Source organism: Triticum dicoccoides, chromosome 3B, assembly GCF_002162155.2.
Source record: "Triticum dicoccoides isolate Atlit2015 ecotype Zavitan chromosome 3B, WEW_v2.0, whole genome shotgun sequence".
Taxonomy (NCBI): domain Eukaryota; kingdom Viridiplantae; phylum Streptophyta; class Magnoliopsida; order Poales; family Poaceae; genus Triticum; species Triticum dicoccoides.
In genome coordinates, this window is record NC_041385.1 from 417,067,330 (window position 1) to 417,079,643 (window position 12,314).

Genomic DNA, 12,314 nt, shown 5'->3' on the forward strand with positions numbered 1-12,314 from the left:
CCTGACAGTCGGGACCCACCTGGTCGAAGCGTACGTAGTATTGTCATCCTGGTCGTGAACATGTACGTACATACTGGTCGATGTAGAGGCGTGCATGTGTCGTAGTAGAGGCGTGCACGTGTCGTAGTAGAGGTGCGCACGTAGCATGTACACATACGTACAACGGCCAGGGTGCAAGAAAGAAAATACGACCACGTATATGTACATACGGGCGGAGTCTCGAACGCCTACTCGCGCATACGTACGGCGAGGGCTCGTGTTCATGGGGAGGCAACGGAATGTGTCGTGTTCATGGGGAGGCAATGGAATGCGTCGTGTTCATGGGGAGGCAACGGAATGCGTCGTGTTCATCGGGAGGCAACGGAACGCGCGGGAGCCAACCGGCTTGGACGGAACAGGTGATGGAAACGAGGCCTGGCGTTTCGCAGAACAGAGGAAACGGCCTTGTGTTCGACCGGCCACGTTCGAAACGGGGTCCTGTTGATCAGGAGGGGCGTGGCGTACCGCAAAACGGAGGAAACAGACCTCCTACGGGCGAAACGGGGGTCCTGTTGATCGGGAGGGGTGTGGTGTACCGCAAAACGGACGAAACGGACCTCCTACAGTCGAAACGGGGGTCCTGTTGATCGGGAGTGTGTGGTGTACCGCAAAACGGACGAAACAGACTTGTGTTGGAGCACTACGGTCGAAATGGGGGTCCTGTTCATCGGGAGGGGTGTGGCGTACCGCAAAACGGGACTCCACGGGATACTGTTCATCTCCACCGTCGACCTCCTCTAGCCTTCACGGGCTCCTATTCATCCAGCCTCCACCGCACGCTTGTAACGCCCCGGATTCGATGCGCCAGGTGTCCTCCAGTTATTCGTCGTTGTTGCCATGTCACTTGCTTGCGTGTTGCATTTTATCATGTCATCATGTGCATCTCATTTTGCATACGTGTTCGTCTCATGCATCTGAGCATTTTCCCCGTTGTCCGTTTTGCAATCCGACACTCCTATGCCCTCCGGCGTTCCCCTTTTGTCTCTTGTTGTGAGCGGGTGTTAAACATTCTCGGAATGGACCAAGGTTCCCCGTTAGTGATCCAAGCATGCTATGAACTTGCTCTTGCCATTTTTAGCTTCACAAACATGTCTACGTACTGTTGGTTGCCTTATCATGCCATGTAATGCTCTGTGGTGAGTGGTAAGAGCTCACCAACATGCCTACTTATTGTTGTTCCTGCCATGTATGAATCTGTCATATCACTTGCTATGTTTACATGGGTGCCATCATATTTCTGTGCCCTTTTGGCTCATGGTCAGTAAGGGACTTTTGTTACATGCAAGTAGTAGATTCATGCCATGCCTTTGTTTGCCATGATAAGTTCATGTAACATATTGTTTTATAGCCCTGAACATTGCAGCCTGATGTTATTTCTGCCAAGTCTGAAACTGTTATTATTTGCAATCTTGCCATGTCATTTGGAGCATGTTATAGTGTTTTCTGGAGATAGCTCAGTGTTCATGTTTTGTTGTGCTTTACCTGTACTTCATGCCCATGCCTTTTGTTCTTATGTTGAGGTGCTGTAGCATATTGTTTTGAAGCTTACTAGATGCCTAGTTGCTGTTTTGGACAGCTTGCCCTTTAAACTTTTGTATGTGTTGAACCGTTGCTCCATTTTGAGTCTTCTCTATATGAAACTTGCTTGATTTTGCATGTAGTTTCATATTATCATGTTGTATCCATGTTTTGAGGTGTTTGCTTGATGTTTGTATGCATTTTGCATCAATGCCATGTTTAACTTGTTTTGTTCATATCTTCTAGGTCGTAGCTCCGAATCTAATGAACTTTAGATGTAACTTGACTAGAATTTCGTGTAGATCATCTTGGTGCATCTTAACTTGTTGTTTAACAACTTGAACATAAGGTTTATTCAGATCTGGACCAACTTTGAAACTTGCATATGAGGACTTACCGGAATTGTTATATGTTGATTCCAGCCTCATTTAAACTTGCTTTGATGTGTTGTTCTTGTTTGCATCATCTCTTGCCATGAGTAGCCTCATCTAGCTTTGTCATGCATCATGCTTGGTTGTGCATCATGTCTTGTCTCTGTGTGGTGTGTTTACCATGTTGTGTGCTTCTTCTCGATAGTTCCCGTTTTGTTGCGATCGTGAGGATTCGTTCGTCTATGCTTGGTTCGTCTTCGTGGCTTCATCTTCCTCATGGGATTGTTCTTCTTCCTAGCGGGATTTCAGGCAAGATGACCATCACCTTGGATCTCACTACTATCATTGCTATGCTAGTTGCTTCGTTCTATCGCTTTGCTGCGCTTCCTATCATTTGTTCTTCAAGCCTCCCAAATTGCCATGTCAGCCTCTAACCTTTTTCACCCTTCCTAGCAAACCGTTGCTTGGCTATGTTACCGCTTTTGCTCAGCCCCTCTTATAGCATTGTTAGTTGCAGGTGAAGTTGAAGATTGCTCCATGGTGGACAGGATTATGGTTGGGATATCACAATATCTCTTATTTAATTAATGCATCCATATACTTGGTAAAGGATGCAAGGCTCGGCCTTATGCCTGGTGTTTTGTTCCACTCTTGCCGCCCTAGTTTCTGTCATACCGGTGTTATGTTCCCGGATTTTGCGTTCCTTACGCGGTCGGGTGATTTATGGGACCCCCTTGACAGTTAGCTTTGAATAAAACTCCTCCAGCAAGGCCCAACCTTGGTTTTACCATTTGCCTCACCACCACTGTCGGTGTCAAAACCGGCGGATCTTGGGTAGGGGGTCCCGAACTGTGCGTCTAGGTGGATGGTAACAAGAGACGAGGGACACGATGTTTTTACACAGGTTCGGGCCCTCTTGATGGAGGTAAAACCCTACGTCCTCCTTGATTAATATTGATGATGTGGGTTACAAGAGTAGATCTACCACGAGATCAAGGAGGCTAAACCCTAGAATCTAGCCTATGGTATGGTTGTTGTTCATCCTATGGACTAAGGCCATCCGGTTTATATAGACACCGGAGAGGGCTAGGGTTACACAGAGTCGGTTACAAAGGTAGGAGATCCACATATCCGTATCGCCAAGCTTGCCTTCCACGCCAAGGAAAGTCCCATCCGGACACGGGACAAAGTCTTCAATCTTGTATCTTCATAGTCTTGGAGTCCGGCCGATGATGATAGTTCGGCTATCCGGACACCCCCTAGTCCGGAACTCTTTCAGTAGCCCCTGAACCAGGCTTCAATGACGACGAGTCCGGCGCGCATATTGTCTTCGGCATTGCAAGGCGGGTTCCTCCTCCGAATAATTTATAGAAGATTGTGAACACCAGGATAGTGTCCGGCTCTGCAAAATAATTTCCACATACCACCGTAGAGAGAATAATATTCACACAAGTTCAATCTGCTGACGTATTCCATGGCATGACGTCACACCACAACCAAGCCTTTATTTGAAACGTTTTTATTGTACCACTTCAGCGCGTTTAGCGAAGCGGTTTCCTTGCCACGTCCTGTCGAAGCAGAGATCGTGTTCCCCTTATTCTGGGATTCCCATCCATACGGACGTGGGTAACCCAACCGTGCCCGTTTTCACGCCCCCTCCATCGAACGCGGGTTCCAAACAGTCATGGGGACGGCTCTTCGTATTCTTCCTCTTTATAATGAGACCAAGGCCCGTTCTTTTTATTCAATCTTCTATCGAATCCGCCCCTCTCCCTGAGTTCCAACACCCAGGGCTCCGAATTCAGGTACCTTCGATCCTCGACAATGTCTGGTCCTGATCTACGAGGCCGGTGGATGCCCTCCTCCGTCACGGAGGAGGACGTGCTAAAGCTGAGAGATGTCAGGTATTTAACCTACGAGATTTCGCATAGGCTGCCTGCCCGAGGGCAAGTTATCCCAACTCTCGAGCCTGGCGAGATTGTCGTGTTCATGTCTCACTTCCGTCGGGGTTTACACTTCCCGACGTATCCCTTCATGAGGGGGCTCATGTTTTACTATGGGCTGGAATTCCACGACCTGGCTCCGGAGTCCATCCTCCATATCTCATCATTCATTGTCGTTTGTGAAGCCTTCCTCCGCACTACCCCTCACTTCGGCTTATGGCTCAAAACCTTCAACGTGGAGCCAAAGATGATTGAGGGGCGTCAGGCAGAGTGCGGCGGGGCAGTTATAAGCAAGAGGGCCGAAGCTCCATGGCCCAAGGGCTCTTTCCAAGAGGAGCTCGGCTTGTGGCAACAGGAGTGGTTTTATATCACCGCTCCCCGGGGCAGCAGGCAGAAGCCGCCGCTCGTCTTTCGCTCGGGCCCTCCACAGCAGCTGACGTCATGGGTCAACAAGGGGCGTGACTGGGGGTCGTCCAAAGACGTCCCCCTGTTGCAGGACCGGATTTGAGTCCTCCAAGAAAGAGAGATCAATCTGGTCGCAGTGGTGCAGGTCATGTTGATCCGGCGCCTACTGCCCTGCAAACGTCGCCCCCTCCGCCTGTGGGAATTTAATCTGGAGGGGCCGCGAGCTCTTCAACACTTCATGGGTTTGACTCCCATGGAGATGTATAAACTGTTCTTCGGATCGCAAGAGACGCATCCGAAATTGACCGAGGACGCGGGCCTAAGCTGCAATCGCCCGGATACTCAAGTAAGTAGCCCTGTGTCCGGACACACCATCCATTTATTTATCGTGAGCTTGCCTTTTAACCAGCTATCCCTGGACAGGAGTGGATAGCGCAAGCAAAACTGATACGGTGTCCGGCCCCCCTCCCTGAGACCACGCAGGATCCTGTGTTAATCAAAATGTTGGAGGTTGCACCTCCAAATGAGGGCGAAGGGGGGCACGGGGAAACTGTCACCTCTGCCAAGGGGGCGTTTAGTAAGGGAGGAATCGAGAGTCCCTCCTTCCAGGGGGAGAAGCGGAACGCTTCCGAAGACCCGGAGGCCAAGGCCTCAAAGCGGGGAAAGAAATGTGTACCAGAAGGTCCTGCGCCAGAAAGCGCCCTGGCCATACTGTCTCCTCAGAGGAATCAGCCCTCTTGTAGTTCGGATCTCATCCCATCTCAGCACAGCTCATCTTCGGGAGACCTTCGTCTGGAGATGATGGAGAGCGAAATGCCTCCATCTGCCGCCCCATCGCACGGGGCGGACGACCCTGAGGTGTCGTCGCGGAGGGTCTCCCCGAGTCCGGCGGGGCCGGAGAGTTCGGCACCCATTGGAGTACGGCCGGTGGAGCTGCAGGATTTGCTTAATAGGGCGTCCATCTCAGAAGATCACCGCACATTAGTGGGTAATGTGATTGAGAGGATCTCGTCCGCTGAAAGCGGGTTGTATGAGGACGTCGGAAGTTTACTGACGGGATTTGAGGTATGCAAAAAATGACATACCTGTTGACAGTTTTGCACATGAAGTGTGCCCTGTATAGTAGCCCCTGAGACTTGGTATGCTGTCGAAAACGGCAGCGTGCCTACGATCATAATCTCAGTTATTAACTGTCGCCTTTCCTATGCAAGTGGCGGAACATTCGGTGGCCAGCCGGACGGATGGATTCGCCGAGCTGAAGAAGCAACTCGACGCTACAGATGCAGACATCTCGCTTGTCAATAAACGACTTGATGAGTCACAAGGTATGTGATTGCGCCGCGGTCGCTTAGTAAGGGAGCTAATGCCCATTCCTTACAAGTTGTATGCTTGATGCAGATGATGCTGCTGCTGTGGAAGACCTTCGAGCAGAACTTGCTCGAGCCAAGGAGCAAGCCAGAAAAAGCGAGGCGGCTGCCTTGAAGGCAGCAGAAGAGCTAGAAGCCGAGAAGGCTGCTCACTACCGAAGCAGGGAGGAGATGGCCGGAATGGCCATGAAATTAAAAGTTGCTACCGACCGCCTGGAGGTTCTTGAAGGAGAACGCCGAGCGGAGCAAGAGGACCTGAAGAAGGCCAATGCCGAAGCCAAGGATGCCCGTAGTGCGATGCAGGCTATGAAGGAGGAACTGCGTCAGGTCGGAGACATTGTGGCTGGAAAGCCCTTTATGCTGCGTAGGAAGTTCACGGATCCGAAGTATGCTCAGCTGGGCCGATTGTACGGTGCGGAGGATCCTTATCTGGACTTGGCGGCGAGTGCGGCTGACGCAGTCGTGCACTTTCAAAGCTAGGAGGATCATGAAATGGAAGATCTTTTCTGGTCTCAATTCCATAGTCCGGAGCGTCCACTTCCGTTGAGTGATCGGCTGGTTGAGTGGGCTGAGCTGAATAGATTGTTCGGACTGGCCATGACGGATGTGGTAACTCATCTGTGGCCGAAAAGCCCCAAGCCGAAGAGTTATTTTGGCTTGTTGCAGCAATTCCTTGGGGCAGTGCCGCATATTAAGGCGATGGAGCGGTCGGCATGCATAGAAGGTGTGCGGATGGCTCTCGCCCGTGGTAAAACATACTGGGCGGAGATGGATGCCACCGCTGTTGCATCCCGGGGTTCGGACAAAAGCCGATTCCCCACTGAGCATTACTTTGAGGAAGTCCTGCAGGGCGCTCGTATAATAGAGTCGCAGTGCTCGAAAGATGTTATGTTTGAATGACATGTATGATTTCTAAGATCATGTTTATAATGCAATGACTTTTTATACTTGTGTGTTCAAGTATTGAACTATCTCCTGTGCGGCCGTATATGTATATATAATCTGAAAGATGGCAGTCTTTGGCTTCAGCCCCCACGCACATGGTGCGGGGGTGTTTGCAAAAAGAAAAACGCTTTTTCACACTTAATCCAACGTCTTGGTCCTTTTAAGGAGGTGATAGCATAGCAAACTAGGCAACCGGACTATAATGCTTTATCACTTTCACTTAGCCATAGGAGCTCGAATGTGGGGCTACTATATAGCCCCTGATGGCACCGCGCTTCTCTGAACTTGGGGCGTGTATGTGCCTGACAGGGAAGTGGTCCTTCGCCAAAGCGGAGGAATTCTAAACATTCCAATGGTCGATCGAGTGGTTGACCAGTCTCTCGCTATATCATGACAGTCAGTTTTCGGCTTTCTCTACTGAGGTGCTCTCCCGGCCGAACCGGGGCACAATCACAGTAGTTCTCCTGGTGCCGCGTTAGCCGATGATACGGAACGTAAGGCAGCAAAACACAGGAGCCGGGCAAACCCAACATTTGACCAAAGACATGATTCGGAGCTGATGCATATAAGGCCTAACTCGAGACGCCGAACACTCCCTGAGGTGTTCGGTCTTTATGATATCGGGCAGAATAAAGCCCTAAGCCCCTAGTGTCCAGGTACAGGCGGGAACTTCTGACGCGGCCGATGCCAAAACGCCAGCCTCCTCCTCGGCTCTGGTAGGAAACCGAGGGATGTGTATCAACAAGAGACAGTGAGAAAGGTTTACGCAGGGTCTTAATCTGAAAATAATCCTTGCAACGGGTCCCTACTGCACGTCTGCGCCTGTGTCTCCGTTGTGCTGTATCCTGGACGGGTGTAGCACGTGCTTCATCTGTAAAAGAGAAGGACTTAGTTTCTAAGAAATATCGTGCAAAAAGTGTATCAAAATGAAGTATAATTTGGAAGATGAAGAAAGTTGAGCTTTATTGGCTTTCATCATTTATGCGCGTGGCCCCCTAAAAAAAGGGGTATGCGGCTGGGAAGCCCCTTGCCGGAGTCGTCTAACCATGTCTGAGGTCTAAATGACCTGTTTTTAGGGGCTTTGACCTGCAAGGTCGGAATAATGTGTGGCTGTCTAGGCAGCCGCACATTCTCTATGGTCGAGAGACACCTGGAGTTTTAAGAATATGCCACGTGGACCGGGCATTTTTAAGCGTAAGAGACGCGTAATGCGGTATTGCATGAAAGCGCGCGAAGGCTGCCAACCCCAGTAGTGCTTAAGGGCTACTGCTAAATGGGGCGATGGAGGGTGAGCTTTTTGCGACGGAGGTTGTTGGATGAACCGAACACGACCCCTAGTGGTACAGAGCCTGTAAAATTGGCTAAAAAGGCCTGGCGTCACTCGTTTGAAGGAAGTGCTGCTATAACAAATTTTGGTGGGTTCTATCCCCAGTCTGCGGACGGTGTCCTGGTATAGCAGGGGCCGCGCTGCGTGTTATCACGTGAAGTGAGTTCACTGTTTTGACTTCTAATGGGAAAGTCTTTTGGTTTCCGGAGCGCTGCTTTTGGGTTTCGTCACTGTCACTTGGTGTGTAGAGCCCTTTGTGTTCGGCGTTAAGTCGGCCGGACTGCTTGAAGACCCAACAATCTCTGTGGGTATGGTTTGCAGGCTTCCCGGAGGTACCGTGTATTTGACACAGTCTATCCAGAATCTTGTTGAGGTTGGATAACTCGTCACTGTTATCCTTTAAGGGCAGTGTTTTGTTGTTCGGCCGAGAGCTTTTGAATCCGACGTTAACCGCCGTACTATTTGGGCCATTCTCCTTGTTCCGGCGCTGATCTTTTTTGCGTCATGATTTCCCATTTCCATCCCTGATTTCGGATGTACTCGGGTCGCTGGTGCTGCATCTAGCCAACCAGTTGTCTTCCCCCGCGCAAAAGTGGGTCATGAGACTTGTTAGTGCGGCCATTGTTCTTGGTTTTTCCTGGCCGAGGTGTCTGGCGAGCCATTCGTCTCGGACGTTGTGTTTGAAGGCTGCCAAGGCTTCAGCGTCCGGACAGTCGACTATTTGGTTCTTTTTAGTGAGGAACCTGTTCCAGAATTTGCGTGTTGATTCTCCGGGCTGTTGAGTTATGTGACTTAAATCATCTGCATCCGGAGGCCGGACATAAGTCCCCTGAAAATTTGCTCAAAATGCATCCTCAAGCTCTTCCCAACTCCCAATCGTATTTTTTGGGAGGCTTTTAAGCCAATGCCGGGCCGGCCCTTTGAGCTTGAGGGGAAGGTATTTTATGGCATGGAGATCGTCTCCTCTTGCCATGTGTATGTGTAGGATATAATCCTCAATCCAGACTCCGGGGTCTGCGGTTCCGTCGTATGCCTCTATGTTTATGGGTTTAAATCCCGCTGGAAATCCATGATCCAGTACCTCGTCGGTAAAACATGGTGGATGTGCGGCGCCCCTGTATTTGGGTGTGCTGTTGTCTTCAAATGTTCGGCTGGTTGTGTTACTTCCTAGAGTCTTCTTTTTTGGCCCATAGATAGACCTGGCCAGGTTATCCTTTTTCTGAAGATCTTTATGCTGATCATGTGTTGGCTTGTGTGTGGCACCCTGTGTTGCTCTTGGCCTCATCTGGTCGTCTATCCGGCCGGGCGGCCCCTTTCGTTTTTGACTGCGGGGGCTTGAAGGCCTCCTCGTCAAATTCGGGCAACAACTTGCGCTTCAGGTAGCTCTTTGTCTGGTGACTAGTGCCATATTTATCTGCGGTGTTGAGTACTTTGCTCCATTTTATTCTGAGTGTGTCTTCCGTTGTTTTGAGCTTCCACTTTTGCTTCTTCAAACTTCTTGCAGTGGCGACGAGCCTGTTATGGAGATTCGTATGATCTGGTGATGTGAGATCATCTTCGCCGGGGATGGGTTGCTTGTCCGGTTCATGTCCGGCTGGCTGCTTGTTGACGTGTGCGTCGTCCACTGCTTCGCCCTGCTCTAGGGCCGGGTCCATATTGGTACTGTTTTTGTCGATGCCGGTCTTCGGGCGGCGCTTGCGTCGCCGCTTTGTTTGTCTGTTGGGGGAGTTGTCCTTCGCCACGTCCCGTTTTTCCTCATTGTCGCTTCCTTTTGGTGTGTCCACCATGCATACGTTGTGGGATGGGGTGGCTTTCCTGCGCCCGTTAGGTGCTGGTTCTTGGTCGTCTCCGGCATCGTCGTCCATACCGTCGATGTCCTCAGAGTCGTAATCTAGCATGTCGGTTAGATCGTCGACAATGGCTACCAAGTGGGTGGTGGGTGGGTTCTGTATTTCTTCGTCGTCCGCATCCCAACCGTCCTGGCCGCAGTCCGGCCAGGCCTCTCCTGATAACAAGAGGTACTTTAGCGAACTCAAGATGTCGCCAAAAGGTGAGTGTTGAAAGATGTCCGCCGCGGTGAACTCCATGATCGGCGCCCAATCGGATTCGACTGGAGGGGGTGCGGGAGGTCCGGAGTCCGGCAAGGAGTCCGGCACCTCGGAGTCACGAGCTTCATGGGGGACAAGATCGGTATTCGGCTCTATCGCCGTAGAGGTTGCAGCCCCCGAGGTGGTGTCTAGCCATCCATCCTTGGTCTGCGCAGCCGGCTCCGAGTCGAAGATCGGAGCGGGTTCGAGTGCGGCCTCTAGGGTACTGTCCGGCTGCAGAGCTAAATCATGCCCATCGTGACAGTACGGCACGCTCGGCTGTGGCTCAAATCCGTTGAGGATCAAGTCCCCGCGGATGTCGGCCGTGAAGTCCAAACTTCCAAATCTGACCTGACAGCCAGGGGCGTAGCTTTCGATCTGCTCTAGATGGCCAAGCGAATTGGCCCGCAGTGCGAAGCCGCCGAATATGAAGATCTATCCGGGGAGGAAGGTCTCACCCTGGACTGCGTCGTTGATGATGATTGAAGAAGCCATCGAGCCTATCGGTGACGACACAGAGGAACTCTCAATGAAAGCACCAATGTCGGTGTCAAAACCGGCGGATCTCGGGTAGGGGGTCCCGAACTATGCGTCTAGGCGGATGGTAACAGGAGACGAGGGACACGATGTTTTTACCCAGGTTCGGGCCCTCTTGATGGAGGTAAAACCCTATGTCCTGCTTGATTAATATTGATGATGTGGGTTACAAGAGTAGATCTACCACGAGATCAAGGAGGCTAAACCCTAGAAGCTAGCCTATGGTATGATTGTTGTTCGTCCTATGGACTAAGGCCATCCGGTTTATATAGACACCGGAGAGGGCTAGGGTTACACAGAGTCGGTTACAAAGGTAGGAGATCCACATATCCGTATCGCCAAGCTTGCCTTCCACGCCAAGGAAAGTCCCATCCGGACACGGGACGAAGTCTTCAATATTGTATCTTCATAGTCTTGGAGTCCGGCCGATGATGATAGTTCGGCTATCCGGACACCCCCTAGTCCAGAACTCCCTCAACCACCTATACCTTTCCTTTGGGTCGGCCAACCCGAGGGTCATCTTTATTTTAGCCCCCCGGGCCAGTGCTTCTCTAAGTGCTGGTCTGAACCGAGCGATGTCCGGCGCCCCCTGGGCAACCAGGGTCTATGCCAACCCGACGTCTGGCTCATCCGGTGTGCCCTGAGAACGAGATATGTGCAGCTCCTATCGGGATTTGTCGGCACATCCGGGCGGCTTTGCTGGTCTTGTTTTACCATTGTCGAAATGTCTTGTAAACCGGGATTCCGAGACTGATCGGGTCTTCTTGGGAGAAGGAATATCCTTCATTGATCGCGAGAGCTTATCATGGGCTAAGTTGGGACACCCCTGCAGGGTATAAACTTTCGAGAGCCGTGCCCGCGGTTATGTGGCAGATGGGAATTTGTTAATGTCCGGTTGTAGATAACTTGACACCAGATTCGAATTAAAACGCATCAACCGCGTGTGTAGCCGTGATGGTCTCTTTTCAGCGGAGTCCGGGAAGTGAACACGGTTTTGGGTTATGTTTGACGTAAGTAGGAGTTCAGGATTACCTCTTGATCATTCTAGCTTCACAACCATTCTGTTTGCTCTCTTCTCGCTCTTATTTGCGTATGTTAGCCACCATATATGCTTAGTCGCTGCTGCAACCTCACCACTTTACCCCTTCCTTTCCCATTAAGCTTTGCTAGTCTTGATACCCATGGTAATGGAATTGCTGAGTCCTCGTGGCTCACAGATTACTACAACAACAGTTGCAGGTACAGGTTTTGCGATGATCTTGACGCGAGAGCGATGTTACTTGTTTTGGAGTTCTTCTTCTGCTTCTTCTTCGATCAGGGGATAGGTTCCAGGTCGGCAGCCTGGGCTAGCAGGGTGGATGTCGTTTGAGCTTTTGTTTGTGTTTCATCCGTAGTCGGATGTTAATCTTATGGATGATGTATTGTGATGTTGTATTCGTGTGGTATTGTATGCCTTTTGTATGTATCCTCATCCATTATGTAATGTTGATGTAATGATATCCACCTTGCAAAAGCATTTCAATATGCGGGTCTATCCTTGGTGGGACCTTCGAGTTCCTTTTGGATAGGGTCGCATATTGGGTGTGACAGCGCTACTCCACCAGCTACTGTTCAACCACCCCTCCACGGGCACCCCTCCACCGTCTACTGTTCATCCAGCCCTCCACACCACGGGGTCCTGTTCAATCACCCCTCCACGGCCACCCCTCCACCATCTACTGTTCATCCAGCCCTCCACACCACGGGGTCCTGTTCATCCAGAGGCAACACCACCG